This window comes from Lathyrus oleraceus, chromosome 7 (assembly GCF_024323335.1).
Source record: "Lathyrus oleraceus cultivar Zhongwan6 chromosome 7, CAAS_Psat_ZW6_1.0, whole genome shotgun sequence".
In the NCBI taxonomy this organism is placed as follows: domain Eukaryota; kingdom Viridiplantae; phylum Streptophyta; class Magnoliopsida; order Fabales; family Fabaceae; genus Lathyrus; species Lathyrus oleraceus.
In genome coordinates this window covers 504606785-504628118 of record NC_066585.1, presented here as the reverse complement: position 1 = coordinate 504628118, position 21334 = coordinate 504606785, and the positions used below count along the sequence as shown (strand labels likewise).

General features: G+C 37.1%; 1 pseudogene; it reads right to left on the bottom strand.

Moving 5' to 3' along the window:
* Window positions 1-20506: 20506 nt before the first annotated feature.
* Window positions 20507-20980, bottom strand: LOC127105929 (proteinase inhibitor PSI-1.2-like; annotated as a pseudogene).
* Between the last annotated feature and the right edge of the window lie 354 nt (window positions 20981-21334).

Sequence of the window (21334 nt, the reverse complement as noted above, 5' to 3'; positions counted from 1 at the left end):
GTTTGTTGTGGTGTTTATTGATGACATATTGGTGTATTCGAAATCTGAAGAAGAGCATGCTGAGCATTTGAGAGTGGTTTTAGGAGTTCTACGAGGAAAGAAGTTATTTGCGAAACTCTCTAAATGTGAATTTTGGTTAGAGGAGGTTAGTTTTCTTGGTCATGTGATTTCAAGAGGTGGTGTTGCTGTGGATCCTTCTAAGATAGAAGCGGTATCTAAGTGGGAAGCTCCGAAGTCAGTTTCTGAGATAAGGAGTTTTCTTGGACTTGCAGGTTATTATAGGAAGTTCATTGAGGGATTTTCTAAGTTGGCGTTACCGTTGACGATGTTGACTAGAAAGGGGCAAGCGTTTGTTTGGGACTCAAAATGTGAAGAAGGTTTCCAAGAGTTAAAGAGAATGTTGACTACTGCTCCTATTCTGATATTACCGAGTTCGTCGGAATCATTTGAGGTTTACTGTGATGCTTCATTGTTGGGCTTGGGTGGTGTGTTGATGCAGAATAAGCAGGTTATAGCTTATGCTTCGAGATAACTGAGGGTTCATGAGAGGAACTATCCGACACACGATTTAGAGTTGGCAGCTGTGGTTTTTGTTCTGAAGTTATGGAGGCATTATCTATACGGGTCAAGATTTGAGGTTTTCAGTGACCATAAAAGTTTAAAGTATTTGTTTGATCAGAAAGAGCTGAATATGAGACAGAGGAGATGGTTAGAGTTTTTGAAGGATTATGACTTTGGTTTGAATTACCATCCGGGTAAAGCAAACGTGGTGGCTGATGCATTGAGTCGGAAATCATTGCATATGTCTATGTTAATGGTTAAGGAATTGGATTTAATTGAGCAGTTTAGAGACTTGAGTTTGGTGTGTGAGAGTACTCACAATAGTGTTAAATTGGGAATGTTGAAGTTAACGAGTAATATTTTGGATGGGATTAGAGAGGGTCAGAAATCCGATATGCTTTTGGTTGATAAGTTGACTTTAGTGAATCAAGGTCAAGGTGGTGAATTCAGAATTGATGAGAGTGGTGTTTTGAAATTTGGTAATCGGGTATGTATTCCGGATGTTACCGAACTTAAGAAGAGTATCCTGGAGGAAGGACATCGTAGTGGCTTGAGTATTCATCCTGGAGCTACGAAGATGTATCATGATTTGAAAAAGTTATTTTGGTGGCCGGGAATGAAAAGAGAAATTGCGAGTTTTGTTTATTCCTGTTTGACTTGTCTGAAGTCAAAGATTGAGCATCAGAAGCCGTCTGGGCTAATGCAACCGTTGGCTATTCCAGAGTGGAAGTGGGATAGTATCAGTATGGATTTTGTGTCTGGTTTGCCGAGGACAAATAAGAATTTTGAAGCTATTTGGGTGATTGTTGATAGGTTGACGAAATCGGCTCATTTCATTCCGATCAGAATGGATTATCCGTTAGAGAGATTGGCCGAGTTGTATATTGAGAAGATTGTAAGTTTGCATGGTATTCCGTCTAGTATTGTTTCGGACAGAGATCCTAGATTTACATCGAAGTTCTGGGAAGGCTTGCAGAAGGCTTTGGGAACTAAGCTGAGATTGAGTTTTGCATATCATCCGCAGACTGATGGTCAGACGGAGAGGACGATTCAGTCACTAGAGGATCTTTTGAGGGCTTGTGTTTTGGAAAAGGGAGGTGCTTGGGATTGTTATTTGCCTTTGATTGAGTTTACCTACAACAATAGTTTTCATTCGAGCATTGGTATGGCACCGTTTGAAGCTTTGTATGATAGGAGATGTCGGACACCTTTATGTTGGTATGAGTCCGGTGAGAGTGCTGTGGTTGGACCTGAAATTGTTCAACAAACTACGGAAAAGATTAAGATGATTCAGGAGAAGATGAGAATTGCTCAGAGTCGTCAGAAGAGTTATCACGACAAGAGGAGGAAGTCACTTGAGTTCCAAGATGGAGATCATGTGTTTCTTCGTGTTACTCCGATAACTGGGGTTGGTCGAGCTTTGAAGTCGAAGAAGTTGACACCTCGATTTATTGGTCCTTATCAGATTTTGGAGAGGATAGGGGAGGTAGCCTATCGTATCGCTTTACCGCCGTCACTTGCGAATTTGCATGAGGTTTTTCATGTGTCTCAGTTGAGGAGGTACATTCATGATCCGTCGCATGTAGTCCAAGTAGATGATGTCCAAGTGAGAGATAACCTGACTGTTGAAACATCACCTATGAGGATTGAGGATCGAGAGTTGAAGCAGTTGCGGGGTAAAGAGATTGCCTTGGTGAAGGTAGCTTGGGGAGGACCAGCAGGTGGCAATGTGACTTGGGAACTGGAGAGTCAGATGAAGGAGTCTTATCCGGAGTTATTCGCTTGAGGTATGTTTTCGAGGACGAAAACTCTTTTAGTGGGGGAGAGTTGTAACACCCCGATAAAATAAGATAATTATTTAAATTGAGTTAATAATATATTTATTAATTTAATTAAATAATTGGAATTATTATTATTATTGGAATAATAATTATTGGAATATTATTGGGATTATTATTATTGAATTATTTTTATTGTTATTATTGGAATAAAAGTAGAAATCAGTAAAAAGGTTCCATTTGGTAAAAAGAGTTATTTTTCACGTGAAAAGGGAAAAGAGGCAGAAAAGTGGAAAAGGGCAAAGAAAGCCAGAGAACAAGGGTTGAAGGAAGGAAAAGCTTGAAGCTCAGAGATTTGTCGGATTAACTCAGGTAAGGGGGGTTTATCATCGATTAATGAGTATTATGGGATAATATGTGATGGGTAGTGAGAAACCATTGATTTGCCTCTGATTGAATGATGTATGATGAATTTGTGAACTTTTGGGATGAACGAAATTGGGATTAAAATTGAAGAAATTCGTAGGAATTAGAGGTAGAAAGGTTAGAAATTTGTGAAATCGAAAGTGTATGATTCGTGTTAGACGAGATGAATGAATTGTGTGTAAAATTTGGACTGTGGAAGGTTGAATTGGATAGATCTCGTAGCAGGAGAAGCCATTGCAGATCTGGAAATTCTGGTTTCTGGTCATACGCGTATGGCACTAGGCAATACGCGTATGATATGGCTGGTACGCATATGGATGAGGCCTTACGCGTATGAGTGAAAAAGATGATGTTTTGAACGTGAAATTGTCTCTGTTAGTACGCGTATGAGAATGTGGTACGCGTATGAGAATGTGGTACGCGTAGCATACGCGTATGGGCGTGGGCAATACGCGTATGGACTTGGTCAGGAGTGGGCAATACGCGTATGGACTTGGTCAGGAATGGGCAATACGCGTATGGGCATAGGCAATACGCGTATGGGCAGACTTGTGGTTTTTCTGAACTATGATTGTGCAGTTTTTGGTTGTTTAGGCTGAGTGATGTAACTTAGCTGATGTATGACGTAGTAGGGATCATTTTCCCGTTGTTTTGAGTAGTATAGGTATTAGTAGAGTGTGCTAATACTGTGTTTGATTATGCGGCATGATATGATATGCTTTTGTGATAAAATGTGTTGATGATGTGTGATGGTATGCATGATGCTGTGAATGTATCAGTTATGTATGCATTTGTGAATAGACTGTTTTATGGCTTAGAGTGTGAGCATATGTCTATTCTTGAGTTGTTGTTGTTGTTGCATTGCTAGGTGATTAGCATGCATATTGTGGCCTTTATGGTGGTAGCTAATTCCCATGGTGAGGAATTAGTGAGTAAATCATTTTGATTGTTGTTGATGTTTGCATGCTAGGTGATTAGCGTGCATAGCATGGCCCATTTGGGGTGGTAGCTAATTCCCATGGTGAGGAATTAGTGAGTGAGTCACTATGTCTCAAATGAGTGGGACTAGTGAGCTTGGTAGCCGTGCCTGGATTTGGACGGTGAGGTTGAACTATATGTTCACAAATAGTCGGTACCGCATGCATGGAGTCTCATTGCATAATATATGTATGGCGTATAATATGAATGGATGTATTCCAATATTATACGTGTTGTTTGTGTTGGTGTTGAGTATTATGTTGAGTTGATGTGCTGTTACTGAATACATGTTTGGATTAGGGTGATGAAGTGTGTTAAATTACTTAACATGACATGATATTTTATAATACTTATTATATTGATTGAGGAACTCACCCTTACAACTGTTTTTCAGGTAGCGAGCAGTGATTGAGTAGGAGCTAGTACTTGGAGTCTAGAGTAGTTCATTAGGGGGTCATGCTCTGATAGATGTAACATCGGGAAGGGATGTTTTAAATGTTTTATGTTGGTTGTGAACCATTTTACATGTAATGTGTTACATGTTTTGATTGATTTGATTTCTATCCGCTGCGATTTATGCAAATGTTTATTTGATTAAATAAAGAGTATGACTGTTATTTCGGAACATGGTGTGAAGTGTTTATGTGACACCCTTAACTGCATAATTACTCTGATGTTGTATTTTGATAATAATTTAAATTATTGGGGTATTTTAGAAGGGTGTTACATTAGTGGTATCAGAGCATAGTCGGTCGAGTCGAGTCGTAATTATTCTGTTCCCCTGTACGGTATAGGTGTTGTGTAACCCTATCAGTACTCATTGTTTTAGTTGTTTGGGTTTTCAGAGTAGAGATGGCTGGAAGAGGTAGAGATGATGCTGCGATTGCTGAGGCGCTGGGTATGCTAGCTGGAGTACTTGGAGGGAATCCGAATGTTGTGGGAATGGGAGCTGCTCGTCAATTGAGTGAGTTCCAAAAGAACAATCCTCCAATGTTCAAGGGAGCATACGATCCAGATGGTGCTCAGAAGTGGTTGAAGGAGATCGAGAGGATCTTCCGAGTGACTGAGTGTGCCGAAAACCAGAAGGTCAGGTTCGGTACGCATATGCTGTCAGAGGAAGCGGACGATTGGTGGGTTGCTACCCGCACTGAATTGGAAGCTGTTGGGAATGCTGAGATTACTTGGGCTGTGTTCCGAGAGAGATTCCTGAGGAAGTACTTTCCAGAGGATGTCAGAGGAAAGAAAGAGATAGAGTTCTTGGAATTGAAGCAGGGCAATCGGTCGGTTACTGAATATGCTGCTAAGTTCACAGAGCTGTCGAAGTATTACACTCCCTATAATGAGGCTGCTGGAGAATTTTCAAAATGTGTGAAGTTTGAGAACGGGTTGCGTCCCGAGATCAAGCAGGCTATTGGGTATCAGCGGATCAGAGTGTTTTCTGATTTGGTTGACTGTTGCAGGATTTTTGAACAGGATTCCAAGGCCAGAGCGGAGAGCTATCAACAGAGGGTGGATAGGAAAGGTAAGAATCAGAATGATCGTGGAAAACCGTATGCAGCTGGCAAAGGTTTTCAGAGACAGAGTGGGATGAAGAGGCCTAGTGGGGGAGACTCCAGTGCCCCTGCTAAGTGTTACAAATGTGGTCAGGCTGGGCATCGTATCCATGAGTGTACCAATAATGAGAAGAAGTGTTTCAAGTGTGGAAAAGGTGGTCACTTGGCTGCAGACTGCCGGTTGAAGACTGTGACTTGTTTCAACTGTGGAGAGTTGGGTCATATTAGTCCACAGTGTCCTAAGCCGAAGAAGGAGAATCAGTCGGGAGGCAAGGTCTTTGCTTTATCGGGTTCTGAGACTTCTGCAGATGATCGTTTGATCCGAGGTACGTATTACATTAATGGCTTTCCTCTTGTAGCTATTATTGACACAGGTGCTACTCATTCCTTTATATCTTTGGATTGTGCTGTGAAACTTAAGTTAGAGATATCTGAGATGCTGGGTAGTATGGTGATTGATACTCCTGCGAAGGGTTCAGTGACTACTACTTCAGTTTGTTTAAATTGTCCTTTGAGTATTTTTGGTAGAGACTTTGGGATGGACCTTGTGTGTCTTCCACTAGTACAGGTTGATGTTATCCTGGGTATGAACTGGTTGGTGTTTAACCGAGTCTATATCAACTGTTTTGATAAGACTGTGATCTTTCCTAAGATTGAGGAAGGAAAGAGTTTGTTTCTATCTGCAAGGCAGGTGAATGAGGAAGTAGCAGATGGGGCAGAGTTGTTTATGCTGTTAGCGACTTTGGAAGCTAAAGATAAACTGGTGATTGGTAATCTAGCCGTGGTATGTGATTTTCCTGATGTGTTTCCTGAAGAAGTGAATGAATTGCCGCCAGAGCGTGAAGTTGAGTTCTCAATTGATTTGATACCGGGTACTAGACCGATATCGATGGCTCCATATCGTATGTCTGCTGTTGAGTTAGCTGAATTGAAGAGTCAGTTGGAAGATCTGTTGGATAAGAAATTTATTCGTCCGAGTGTGTCACCGTGGGGTGCACCAGTGTTATTGGTTAAGAAGAAAGAAGGTACTATGAGGTTGTGTGTGGACTACAGGCAATTGAATAAAGTGACTATCAAGAATCGGTATCCTTTGCCGAGGATTGATGATTTGATGGATCAATTGGTTGGTGCGAGTGTGTTCAGCAAGATAGATTTGAGATCTGGGTATCATCAGATACGTGTGAAAACTGAGGATATTCAGAAGACTGCTTTCAGAACGAGGTATGGACATTATGAGTATTCTGTAATGCCTTTTGGTGTGACTAATGCGCCTGGAGTATTTATGGAGTATATGAATAGGATTTTCCATCCGTACCTGGATAAGTTTGTTGTGGTGTTTATTGATGACATATTGGTGTATTCGAAATCTGAAGAAGAGCATGCTGAGCATTTGAGAGTGGTTTTAGGAGTTCTACGAGGAAAGAAGTTATTTGCGAAACTCTCTAAATGTGAATTTTGGTTAGAGGAGGTTAGTTTTCTTGGTCATGTGATTTCAAGAGGTGGTGTTGCTGTGGATCCTTCTAAGATAGAAGCGGTATCTAAGTGGGAAGCTCCGAAGTCAGTTTCTGAGATAAGGAGTTTTCTTGGACTTGCAGGTTATTATAGGAAGTTCATTGAGGGATTTTCTAAGTTGGCGTTACCGTTGACGATGTTGACTAGAAAGGGGCAAGCGTTTGTTTGGGACTCAAAATGTGAAGAAGGTTTCCAAGAGTTAAAGAGAATGTTGACTACTGCTCCTATTCTGATATTACCGAGTTCGTCGGAATCATTTGAGGTTTACTGTGATGCTTCATTGTTGGGCTTGGGTGGTGTGTTGATGCAGAATAAGCAGGTTATAGCTTATGCTTCGAGATAACTGAGGGTTCATGAGAGGAACTATCCGACACACGATTTAGAGTTGGCAGCTGTGGTTTTTGTTCTGAAGTTATGGAGGCATTATCTATACGGGTCAAGATTTGAGGTTTTCAGTGACCATAAAAGTTTAAAGTATTTGTTTGATCAGAAAGAGCTGAATATGAGACAGAGGAGATGGTTAGAGTTTTGAAGGATTATGACTTTGGTTTGAATTACCATCCGGGTAAAGCAAACGTGGTGGCTGATGCATTGAGTCGGAAATCATTGCATATGTCTATGTTAATGGTTAAGGAATTGGATTTAATTGAGCAGTTTAGAGACTTGAGTTTGGTGTGTGAGAGTACTCACAATAGTGTTAAATTGGGAATGTTGAAGTTAACGAGTAATATTTTGGATGGGATTAGAGAGGGTCAGAAATCCGATATGCTTTTGGTTGATAAGTTGACTTTAGTGAATCAAGGTCAAGGTGGTGAATTCAGAATTGATGAGAGTGGTGTTTTGAAATTTGGTAATCGGGTATGTATTCCGGATGTTACCGAACTTAAGAAGAGTATCCTGGAGGAAGGACATCGTAGTGGCTTGAGTATTCATCCTGGAGCTACGAAGATGTATCATGATTTGAAAAAGTTATTTTGGTGGCCGGGAATGAAAAGAGAAATTGCGAGTTTTGTTTATTCCTGTTTGACTTGTCTGAAGTCAAAGATTGAGCATCAGAAGCCGTCTGGGCTAATGCAACCGTTGGCTATTCCAGAGTGGAAGTGGGATAGTATCAGTATGGATTTTGTGTCTGGTTTGCCGAGGACAAATAAGAATTTTGAAGCTATTTGGGTGATTGTTGATAGGTTGACGAAATCGGCTCATTTCATTCCGATCAGAATGGATTATCCGTTAGAGAGATTGGCCGAGTTGTATATTGAGAAGATTGTAAGTTTGCATGGTATTCCGTCTAGTATTGTTTCGGACAGAGATCCTAGATTTACATCGAAGTTCTGGGAAGGCTTGCAGAAGGCTTTGGGAACTAAGCTGAGATTGAGTTTTGCATATCATCCGCAGACTGATGGTCAGACGGAGAGGACGATTCAGTCACTAGAGGATCTTTTGAGGGCTTGTGTTTTGGAAAAGGGAGGTGCTTGGGATTGTTATTTGCCTTTGATTGAGTTTACCTACAACAATAGTTTTCATTCGAGCATTGGTATGGCACCGTTTGAAGCTTTGTATGATAGGAGATGTCGGACACCTTTATGTTGGTATGAGTCCGGTGAGAGTGCTGTGGTTGGACCTGAAATTGTTCAACAAACTACGGAAAAGATTAAGATGATTCAGGAGAAGATGAGAATTGCTCAGAGTCGTCAGAAGAGTTATCACGACAAGAGGAGGAAGTCACTTGAGTTCCAAGATGGAGATCATGTGTTTCTTCGTGTTACTCCGATAACTGGGGTTGGTCGAGCTTTGAAGTCGAAGAAGTTGACACCTCGATTTATTGGTCCTTATCAGATTTTGGAGAGGATAGGGGAGGTAGCCTATCGTATCGCTTTACCGCCGTCACTTGCGAATTTGCATGAGGTTTTTCATGTGTCTCAGTTGAGGAGGTACATTCATGATCCGTCGCATGTAGTCCAAGTAGATGATGTCCAAGTGAGAGATAACCTGACTGTTGAAACATCACCTATGAGGATTGAGGATCGAGAGTTGAAGCAGTTGCGGGGTAAAGAGATTGCCTTGGTGAAGGTAGCTTGGGGAGGACCAGCAGGTGGCAATGTGACTTGGGAACTGGAGAGTCAGATGAAGGAGTCTTATCCGGAGTTATTCGCTTGAGGTATGTTTTCGAGGACGAAAACTCTTTTAGTGGGGGAGAGTTGTAACACCCCGATAAAATAAGATAATTATTTAAATTGAGTTAATAATATATTTATTAATTTAATTAAATAATTGGAATTATTATTATTATTGGAATAATAATTATTGGAATATTATTGGGATTATTATTATTGAATTATTTTTATTGTTATTATTGGAATAAAAGTAGAAATCAGTAAAAAGGTTCCATTTGGTAAAAAGAGTTATTTTTCACGTGAAAAGGGAAAAGAGGCAGAAAAGTGGAAAAGGGCAAAGAAAGCCAGAGAACAAGGGTTGAAGGAAGGAAAAGCTTGAAGCTCAGAGATTTGTCGGATTAACTCAGGTAAGGGGGTTTATCATCGATTAATGAGTATTATGGGATAATATGTGATGGGTAGTGAGAAACCATTGATTTGCCTCTGATTGAATGATGTATGATGAATTTGTGAACTTTTGGGATGAACGAAATTGGGATTAAAATTGAAGAAATTCGTAGGAATTAGAGGTAGAAAGGTTAGAAATTTGTGAAATCGAAAGTGTATGATTCGTGTTAGACGAGATGAATGAATTGTGTGTAAAATTTGGACTGTGGAAGGTTGAATTGGATAGATCTCGTAGCAGGAGAAGCCATTGCAGATCTGGAAATTCTGGTTTCTGGTCATACGCGTATGGCACTAGGCAATACGCGTATGATATGGCTGGTACGCGTATGGATGAGGCCTTACGCGTATGAGTGAAAAAGATGATGTTTTGAACGTGAAATTGTCTCTGTTAGTACGCGTATGAGAATGTGGTACGCGTATGAGAATGTGGTACGCGTAGCATACGCGTATGGGCGTGGGCAATACGCGTATGGACTTGGTCAGGAGTGGGCAATACGCGTATGGACTTGGTCAGGAATGGGCAATACGCGTATGGGCATAGGCAATACGCGTATGGGCAGACTTGTGGTTTTTCTGAACTATGGTTGTGCAGTTTTTGGTTGTTTAGGCTGAGTGATGTAACTTAGCTGATGTATGACGTAGTAGGGATCATTTTCCCGTTGTTTTGAGTAGTATAGGTATTAGTAGAGTGTGCTAATACTGTGTTTGATTATGCGGCATGATATGATATGCTTTTGTGATAAAATGTGTTGATGATGTGTGATGGTATGCATGATGCTGTGAATGTATCAGTTATGTATGCATTTGTGAATAGACTGTTTTATGGCTTAGAGTGTGAGCATATGTCTATTCTTGAGTTGTTGTTGTTGTTGCATTGCTAGGTGATTAGCATGCATATTGTGGCCTTTATGGTGGTAGCTAATTCCCATGGTGAGGAATTAGTGAGTAAATCATTTTGATTGTTGTTGATGTTTGCATGCTAGGTGATTAGCGTGCATAGCATGGCCCATTTGGGGTGGTAGCTAATTCCCATGGTGAGGAATTAGTGAGTGAGTCACTATGTCTCAAATGAGTGGGACTAGTGAGCTTGGTAGCCGTGCCTGGATTTGGACGGTGAGGTTGAACTATATGTTCACAAATAGTCGGTACCGCATGCATGGAGTCTCATTGCATAATATATGTATGGCGTATAATATGAATGGATGTATTCCAATATTATACGTGTTGTTTGTGTTGGTGTTGAGTATTATGTTGAGTTGATGTGCTGTTACTGAATACATGTTTGGATTAGGGTGATGAAGTGTGTTAAATTACTTAACATGACATGATATTTTATAATACTTATTATATTGATTGAGGAACTCACCCTTACAACTGTTTTTTCAGGTAGCGAGCAGTGATTGAGTAGGAGCTAGTACTTGGAGTCTAGAGTAGTTCATTAGGGGGTCATGCTCTGATAGATGTAACATCGGGAAGGGATGTTTTAAATGTTTTATGTTGGTTGTGAACCATTTTACATGTAATGTGTTACATGTTTTGATTGATTTGATTTCTATCCGCTGCGATTTATGCAAATGTTTATTTGATTAAATAAAGAGTATGACTGTTATTTCGGAACATGGTGTGAAGTGTTTATGTGACACCCTTAACTGCATAATTACTCTGATGTTGTATTTTGATAATAATTTAAATTATTGGGGTATTTTAGAAGGGTGTTACACATTGTAGGTTGGTATTTGTGAAAAAATATTTGTGCAAACAAGATTGGGGAGATGAGAAAAGAATATACATATTATTTACAATTTTGTTGTTTGAATGGATAAACCCATTGCCTACGTACCATCACAAAGGTAGGATCAAAACCTCGTAGTTCATGGTAAAAATCTCAAAATAAGTTGGTGAATTGATTTGTCAAAAGCCTTAAGGTCTTTTGTTATCAAAGGGAGAAAACTCAACTTAAACCAACAATCCACCATGTAAGGAGAGCTTCAACATACTAGTGAGGGATCCACCCTATAATAAGTATGGAAGACTTATAGTTCAATCACTAAGGATAAGGTGAGGTTTACATCAGCCACTATGATAACTCAAACCTATGACTAATGTTTATGAAAAACTTTTAACAAAGGTGGTCATTGGAACCACAAAAATCACTTGAAGTGAGTTGTATTTACAAGTTATAAGTATTCACAAAATAAAGTCAAAGTTGACTTAAGATTCAATTCAAAATAAGTATTAATGAAAAGAATTTGAAAAAATCAAAGGCATATGGCCTAGGTTTCTAGTTTTGAAAACAATGTCAATGTTTGTACAAAATGAGCTTGGCTTGGGTTAGAGTGGAGAGAAGAAGAGAAAGGCTAGTCCTAAACATGCAAAGATGAGAGAAGAGATAAAACCCTTGGAGTTCCTTTCTTGAGATCATAAAGATGATTCAAGATGCTCCTTTCCTTTGGACTTAGCAAGCAATAAGCAATCAAAACAATTAAACATTCAAGCTCCTAGGATCTCCAATTGGCTTGTCTCTCTTAACTTGGTTATCCATGACAATGGTCCTTTTATCTATCTCAAGTTTGGAATCCCTATCACACAAGAATAAACAATCAAAAAGTTCACAATGCAATAAGAGGAATGGACAAAGAGAGAGTTTAGATTAGGGGTCCTTTGAAGACAACTTCAAGATTAATCATTCTAAAGGCATGAGTCCTAGTTGCTCTTCAAACAATTTTAGCATTCTAAAGGCATGAGGCCTAGTTGCTCTTGAACTCCATTAAGCATAGGTGAAACCCTAATTCTAAGTCCTTTCTCCCTTTTGCATTGGGTTCACACAAACAATCACAAAAACAAGCACAAAGCAACAATATATTTACACAATAATGTGCTCAAGTGAGCAAAAGGCAAATGGCATAACCATAAACATGAGCTCAAGTGAGCAAAAGGAAAAGACAATATAAATAAATGAGCAAGAAATTAAATTGCATTAAATTAAATTGCAAGAATTAAATGCTTGAATTAAAAGTTAGTGATTAGTAGTTAATGTTAGTGTGCCATAAGGCAATTTAGCGCTATGTTAAGCAATCGTAAGTGGACTAATATAGTAGTCACACCTATCTGAGGCCGGTCAATAAAACTATAGGCAAATAAACACAAGTTAGAGATCATGACTAGTAAGCCAAACTCCTACAACTTGCCATGCCAAAAGAAAATAAGAATGACCTTGTATGGATTTTAGGTTTTTTGCTTGACCAAGAAGCAACCTATCTTGGACACAAAGCAATTCACTTGATCTTTGATCAAGTTGAATTTGATTTGGATCAAAGAAGGTTAAGCCTCTCATATGTCAAGGCTAACCACAAATCATTAACTCATTGGTCAAAAAGAAAAAAAAGAAGAAAAGAGATGAAGATTGAATGTACAAAATGGAAACTCAAATGACATAACCAAAACACAATGATCAAATGTGAATGGAATCAACATCAATTAATGGTAAATAGAAGTGAAATGGAGATTAGAAGTCAAGAAAGATCACACATATTTTTGGTATTTTTTGGAATTAAAATAATACATAAAATAAAATGGACAAGGTAAGGTCAAACTTCAAATCCAATTCAAATCAACTTGGATAAGTCCAATTGGATCATCATAAGTCTAACATGGTCAAACAAGGTTTGACAAATTTTCTCAATATTTTTTGAAAACAGAAACTAATTTAAAATCAATTAAAAGCATTAAAATATAACACAAATGGATTAAAATCTCAAATAAATCTCAAATCAATTAAGAAATTGATGAGAATATTTTCATAGACTTATCATGATCCAAATGTGTTAAGAAAATATTTTTGGAATTTTTGAATATAAAAAAGTATTTAAAATGAATTAAAAACAATTAAAAAAAAATAATTCACAAAAAATATTAAATGGAATCACAAAAATAATTAAAAATCATATTATGAAACTAGATTTTAATAGATTTTTTTTGCAATTCGTCCCATATTTTTGTGATTCCAAATAAAAGAGTTATGAATTTTTGAAAATAAATGGAATAAAAGAAAATAAAACAGAAATTATAAAAATAGAAAAAATCTGGAGCGCATGATCAACACTCATTAATTGACGTGGACCATCCTAAGGCTCTCAGGCGCGCGCTCGTCATGAACACAAGTCAAACGCGTTGCAAAATGTTTTAAAACAAGTCAAATGAAATAAAGGCTCAGATTAGATCATAGCAATTAGATCCAACGGCCAAAGAGAGTTCCACGTGGGGACGGTGGTGGAAACCACCATCTTCTCCGGTGAGCAAACAGAAACCGGCCACCAGTTGCAGGTTTTGCAACCTCAACCAAACCACACATGCTGGGGTGATGTACATCACCCCTGTAACCTTGGATTATACTCAAGATCCCTATGGAAGGAGAAATCTGAGATGGAAAATCCAGGTGTTCAATCTGAAATGCATCAATTCATGAAATTAAAGCCACCATTGGCTTGCCTCTCACACGAGGACTTCAGAAAACCAAACAAACACAAGCAAATCACATCATATAAGGAGATTCGAATCAAAACAGTTGAGATGGAAACCTTTGAAGTGCAGCTTTGATGAGCACGATCCAACCAAACTCTTGCTTGCAGCTTGTTCTTGAGGTATGGTATGAGTGCAAGGTTAAGGAATAAGTGTTGAAGATCAACTGATTTTATTGAAATTCAAACTTGAAAAGAGAAATGGAAATTCAAAATTCTTTTGGTGAGAGGTTGGGAATGGATTTCAGCAGAGCTTTAGGCGCCTTCAGGTTGATTATTGAATGAAGCAAGCATGCTTATTTATAGCTGAAATGCAAGACAAGGTGAACGGAATCCGTGTGCATGAAGCTTTGGGTCCTCCATGCATGGGCCTGTACAGGCGCATGTGAGGCCCAAAAGCTGATGGTTTTGCAAGCTGATAGCATAATGAAATGATTTGGACGTGCAACTTGAATGGCATTTGATTGTGTAAGAAGATTTCATGTGAAATGCATAAATGGTCACAAATGTTCCTCTCTTTCAAAGTCATACATAGAAATTCCAAACATAGGCATGTGAGTAATGGTTGGAAAGTTCTTGACATAAGGAACAAAAGCTATGTTGAACAAAAACCATTTGGAGTTTGGAAAATTGTGAAAACTGGCCATGAAGTTTGATGTACAAAACATGTCTTTGAAAAATTTGTCAAAAGTGACCAACTTCAAGCCCTTATGTTTCAATGATGAAAGACTCAAATGGAAAAGCCTCCAACATAAAAGTAGTAGATATTTTCACGATGATAAATTTGGACTTAAATTTTGCATCATTTGGATTTTTGATGAGAAAGTTATGGGCACTTAAAGTTGGACTTTTTCAAGATTCAATGGCTTTGGTCCAAAGTGACCTATATTGTTTTGTATTATCACATGTGTTTCTTTTAGGATTATGAAATTTTATCCAACATAACATTTGAAGTAGACATCTTAATATTTCCAATGCAATTGGTCTCACCTCAAAATCATAAAAAATGAGTGAGTTAGGTCCTTGGGAAGTTGACCCAACATTAGGGTTTCAGTCAAAATGACCTATAATGTTTTGAAATGAATGATGACCTTCCAAGTTTCAAATGAATTTTTGATGAACATGAAAGTTGTTCATATGGTTCTTAAGAACAATTTTAATCTTGGTGTCATCTTCATTTGACAAATACATCAAAAGCTAGGTATCAGTGGATTTCAATTTAGTCAAATGACTTGACTGGTCAACTTCTCAAGTCCAAACTTCAAATATTGATGAATGAATGATTGAGGATACTCACATAGGCTCATATATGTATAAAATAATGAATGAAAGAACTTCCCTTGATTGTATTTGATCATAGGTTGAGGTTGCTTCATGAGCAAGGCACAGTCAATGCATGGTTGAATTAGGGTTTCCTTGGGAAACAAGCCTTAAGTCCTTTAGTTTATTTTGATCAAATTGGAAAATTGAGATAATTGGGATACATATATGATGATTGAGATCTTTGGGAACCATTGTCATGCTTGCTTTCATCTTCATCTAGCCATTTCACTGAGCATATGAGCCTCATAGGAGCAAGGGATCTCATGATTGCTTAAGCTTCAAAACAAAACAAGTTAGTGACATATTTTTGTGCTTTTGGTTAGTAATCAAAATAAGAAAAGAAATAATATACAATTCAAGCATGCTTGGTGGTCTCAAACCACTAACACAAGTCCCACCCCTAGGGTAAGGAACCAAGATGCTATGATCCTTGAGGCAAATGCAATGAGCAATGATATGATGCCATGAGGGATCTTAGGATCAAAATTAGGGTCTTACAATAACAATACTTTCTATTGGGCCCCACCTATACCCTTTTAGGACGATTTAGCGGCATTCTGTCTTGTGAATACAGAGTTGTTTGGTTGGCACTCAGACACTTAATTTAGTCTTTATTTTTGGCTTTACCCTACAACGGAAATTATGCTAGCCCACATACTGGTAAATGGTTATTTAATCTTCAATTCCAAGTTCCCTTGATACCATTCTGTTGGTACAAGTTATACTTTTCGCCACTCTTCTCTCTCTCTGGTTCTCATGGTTCCACAAACTACGGTTGCTCTGACTTTCTCAATGAGAATACGTAAGCACGAGGATGCGAATCCTTGGCGACATAATCCTAATTATTCTACTTCCTCCTTTGGGCACCATTCATATATCTCATGATCCATTACCTACCTTCGATCATAAACCATTCACCCAGTGACATATTTTTCCTTTGACATCGAAACATAACTTTCTTTGGAATTCCATATACACCCTTTTAGGACGCCTAGCAAAAAGTACGCATTTTTACCTAGAGTTGCTTGGCTCGTACCCATACATTTAATTCCTTTTTTTTGCTAAATATCAGATAGTGGCAACCATGTTGTTCCATATATTGTTTAACGTTGTTTCCCTTTATGTGCAAATCATGTTTCTCTTATGGATTCTAATACACTTTCACCTTCAGTTTAAAGCAATACTTCTTCAGTCACTTGTTATTAAACCTTAATTTTTGTGACTTCAGTCACTTTATTCCACTCATCTCCATGATGCACTCATATTCTACCCTCATTCACTCCACATGATATACCAGTTCTTTGAACCAAATACATTATCTCTTTGTGCTCCATCTTGCGTACCTTGTGAACCAGGAGATGTTTGGGTCATACCCTCAAACACTTATTTCTTCATATTTTCGGGATTACCCTATAGTGGCAGCCATGCTAGCCCACATACTAGTAAGAGCCACCTTACTCTTGGGTTCATGTTTCCACCCTTGTTGGAGTTCAAAACACAATCATTTGGTTTAGACCATACTGTTATCACAACTTCTTTTCACCTCCTACCACTAGTTCTTCGAACTGAGGAGCTCTAAATTCCTCATTGCACTATAAGGATACGTAGGCATGAGGGCCCCAATCCTCACCGAGCACTTTATCTATTCTTTTCTTTCCCCTAATTCTTTTGCGAGTAATCTTTAAATATCACAACTATTCGAGCGAGAACAATTAAAACGGTTCCCATGGATGTTTGGGGTTCTAATACCTTCCCCTTATATAATCGACTTCCTTACCCAACATATCTCTTTCCCCCGGGTTTTATCGATGTTTTCCCTTTCCTTCGAGAATAAATAAAGTTCGATGGTGACTCTGTTGTATGTTCGAGCGTGCGATATATTTGGGTATATTTCTGCTAGCTTCATGCAGAAAGAGTTATTTCTAGAAGTTTTTTACCACTCCTCAGACGCCTAAACATTCAATAAATGAAGACATTACATGTAAGAAGAGTAAAATGAACAATATAAAAGATACAACACTTTTCAGCAAGAAGTTTAAAATTCTATGCACAAAAGGGTGCCACTGGGTGTGTCAATTTGTTTACCGGTAAAATTAGTAAACAATCACGAGTTTAGTTCACTTAAGAGATTAACTCAAAAAATCTCAAGGCGGTTTTATTAGAAAGAAATGCAGAGAGAAAATTGTTTGTGATTAAAAGTTAATGCTTGAATGCTAACGAACTGGATATAAATGCTTATTGCACTAAACTCTGGATAAAGCTGATAAACAAAAACAACAAGAAATGCTATAAAATAACTGTTGCAATTGAAAAGACTTAAAATAAATGGTGCGTAAATTCATACATATTTCTCTCAAACTCGTTTCTATTTGTAACTCAGGTACTTTGAGTTGTATACGAACTTCTAATAAGAATTGCAACCCCTAATTCTATACAAGAAGCCTGTTTATATAGTACTACATTGATAACCATGGACAACAGTTACTTCTTCAGTGCGTGACACATCCTCTAATATATCAGTTCCCATACTCTGGCACACTTCCACATGTCTTTTAAGATAAAATTGTTGAAAACAAACCATCATGCTGATAAATGTGCTAGTAACTCCTTTGAATCTCTTAATTGCCTTTGTCAAGAGTCATAGTGTTTTTGAGACATCTTTATATTACAGAGTATTTGAATGTGAGAATATCCTAAGTCCCTAACATCTTGTGGCCATGGCGATCTTGACTCTCTTGAAAAACTAACTTGCATAAATCCATTCTAAAATTTGGACATGTTTCGAAGGGAGAGTGATCCTAATCTTATGGATATGTTCCTGAGACTCCTCTAAACTAGCCTATGGCTTGACTAATCTGTCAGGTTAGTCGAAACATCTTAGTCGACATAGATAGTATGTCAAAGCTTTTGGTTGAAGCCTTTGACACTTAGCATTTTTAACGCAACTATTACCATTTTCTATTGAATTTTCTTCAACTATGATTTCTAGGCTAACACTACTTCATCATACAAAGGATGGAAGATACATCAGTTGGATGTAAAGTCACCATTTCTGAATGGACCATTAGAATAAGAGGTTTATTATATCCAACCACTAGGTTTTTAAATGAAAGGGTACAAGTTGAGGTAGGCCTTATATGGCTTGTAACAAGCTCCAAGACCTTGAAATGAAATAATATATGGCTTCCTGATCAAGAGAGGGTTCACAAAATGCACTTCTGAGCATAAAATGTATGTCAATGATGAAAACAGGCTCAATCATATCATTATATGTCTACATGTGGATGATTTACTAATTACATGATCATATGAAAATAAGATCATGAAGTGCAAGGTTGAATTGATGCATGAATTTGAAATGTCTTCTCAAGGGAACTTGTCATATTTCCTAAGAATGAAGTTCAAAGACACAAGCAAAGGAATGTTCCTGCACCAAAAAAAAGTATGTTCAAGACATCTTAAAGAGGTTCAATATGGGAAAATGTAATGCAGCTGTCACACAATTGGAGACAGGAGAAAAATTGAAAAAGGATACAAATGATGACCTTGTAAATGCAACATTGTAAAAAAAAATTGGACCCTTAAGGTATCTATGTAAAACCAGGCCATACATTGTCAAAATGTTGGGTTGTTGAGAAAATTCATGAAGAAACCTCAAGAATGTCATCTAACTGCAGTCGAGAGAGTGCTAAGATACATCAAAGGAAGAATTTATCATGGAGTGTTGATGCCAAGGCTAAATAACACCAACACAAATGTAGAGGTACATGGCTACACTAATTCGGATTTCAGTGGAGATCAAGATGAGAAGAAGAGTACTGCAAGCTACCTATTCATGATTGGAGGTGCTCCAATCTCTTGGATTTCAAGGAAGCAATGGATAATAGCATTTTATCTTGTGAAGCTACATATGTAACAATTTCTTATGCATCACTCCAAGCTTTGTAGATAGATATGTTGCTAGAAGAGCTCAAGATCATGGAACCTAAGAAGATGAAGTTGTTTGTAGATAACAAATCAGCCATAAACTTAGTTAGCCACCCCATGTGTCCTGGAAGAAGTAAGCACATAGAGAGGAGATGTCACTTTCTTAGAGGTCAAACAAATAAAGGGAAGCTCAACTTGGAGTATTGCAAATCACAAGTACATCTAGTGGACATACTCACAAAACCATTGAAGAAAACAAGGTTTTATGAGTTGAAATAGCTTATTGGAATGAAAATTTTAGAGAATATGAATTAGGTAGAATGTTGATGATGCATATTATAGTTGTTATGGTAGTTACAACGTATTTAAGATTAAGTTACAAAGTTTGTAAGATTAGTTACAAAGTTTGTAAGGTTGTTACAAATTTGTGAGATTAGTTACAAACTTTGTGATTACAAAGTTTGTGTAAGATCAATTACAAAGTTTGTAAGATTAGTTATAAAATTTGTGAGATTAGTTATAAAGTTGTGAACTAATTGAGACTTTTAAACATGTAGATATACATGTCACTATGTTCTAAATAACAACTTTTCTTTCTCAATAACAAAATTTTTTACAATAATATTTTCTTACAATCAACTTAGTTTCTTTCTTTATTCACTCCCAGGAAATACAAGATTGTTCCAACATAGGCAAGTTGTGTAGAATCCATAAGACCCGTCTCTGATCAATTCATCTTCCTTGACATATCTTTAATTTCTTGGAGAACTATGAATAAATTGATAGTCTTAAGATCATTATCTGAAGTTGAATATCTTGCCCAGACACCACTACATGTGAACTATTATGATTCCACTACTTAATCAAAGCTTTGAAATTTGAATGTATGAAACTCCCAATATTGTATTGTGATAATGTGAGTGTTATCCCCTAACAACTAACCCAATATTTCATGAGATGACCAAACATTGTAAAATAGATGACACCTTCAAATTACTTTCAATATCATCAAAAGATCAAACATTTGATTTTTTTCATCTAGTCGCTCCTATGCCAATCATTCAAGATTCTATTATCCAAGATGTCCATGATAAACATTTACCTCCATCTCTTATAGGAGGCTATTACATGATAATATTAAGATAATATTGATGACCCTTAACGTTAGTATACTAGCTAGTTTGTTATTAGCTTCGCCAAATTAATTAGAGTTAGATAGAGTAGTTTAATCCTCTAATTAGCTACACTCCATAAGCTAGTGTGATCCTTACAATCACTAGAAATGTAGATTGTTTTCTAAAGTTGGTATTTTTATTCATAATACAAAGAAGAATGAAAGAGAGGGAGAAATAAATGAAGAGGAAAAAAAAGAGAAAAATTAATAGTAATGATCAAAATATGAAAAATAAGTTAGGTGTTGTATTTTTCATATTACACCTTATTATAATTTTTTTTGTCACACATATTACAACATATTTCCACCAGCAGTACAAAGAGGAGTTCCAATATCTTTATAAATTGTACACCAATTGATGCAAGACAACAATTGCATATTGGAGTGAGATGTTTATTTCCTGAAGAAGGACAAGTCATGTATGAACGATCCTCATAGCAAAATTGAGGACAAATTTTAGCATCAACAATTTTCACATTGTCTCCAAAAAAGTATTGCACCTGGATCATAAATCCAAAAGTTAATTAAACTATACATGTAGTTTGCTAAAATAACTTAAAAGATGAAGAGAAAAAAACAAATAGAAATAAAAATTTGATGTTGAGAGTTTGTGAGTTCAAAACTTACCACAGACGAAGAATAGAAAGATAGTCCCAATCTTTGAAGCCATGTTTCTTTGCAAAATTGGTGAAACTTATGTCTCATATTTATAGTGCCAAAAGAAAAAAAAAGTCTCATATTCATAGCATAAAAAAATAATAAATTTTACTCCTATTTTGAAAAGAATAATACTACAATAATAATTATATATAATATTATTTTTTTATGGATAAGGAAAAGCTCAACCAATAATAATATACATATTCAAAATCTCTGCCTGAAAGTAACGTAATTAATGGTTAGATAAATATACACAAATTAAAAAATATATAAATGAAAAAAAGATTTTATTAAATTTTTTTATCATATATTAATACATTTATCTTTGTCGTAAACAAAAGGTGAAAAATATTTGATCAAAAGT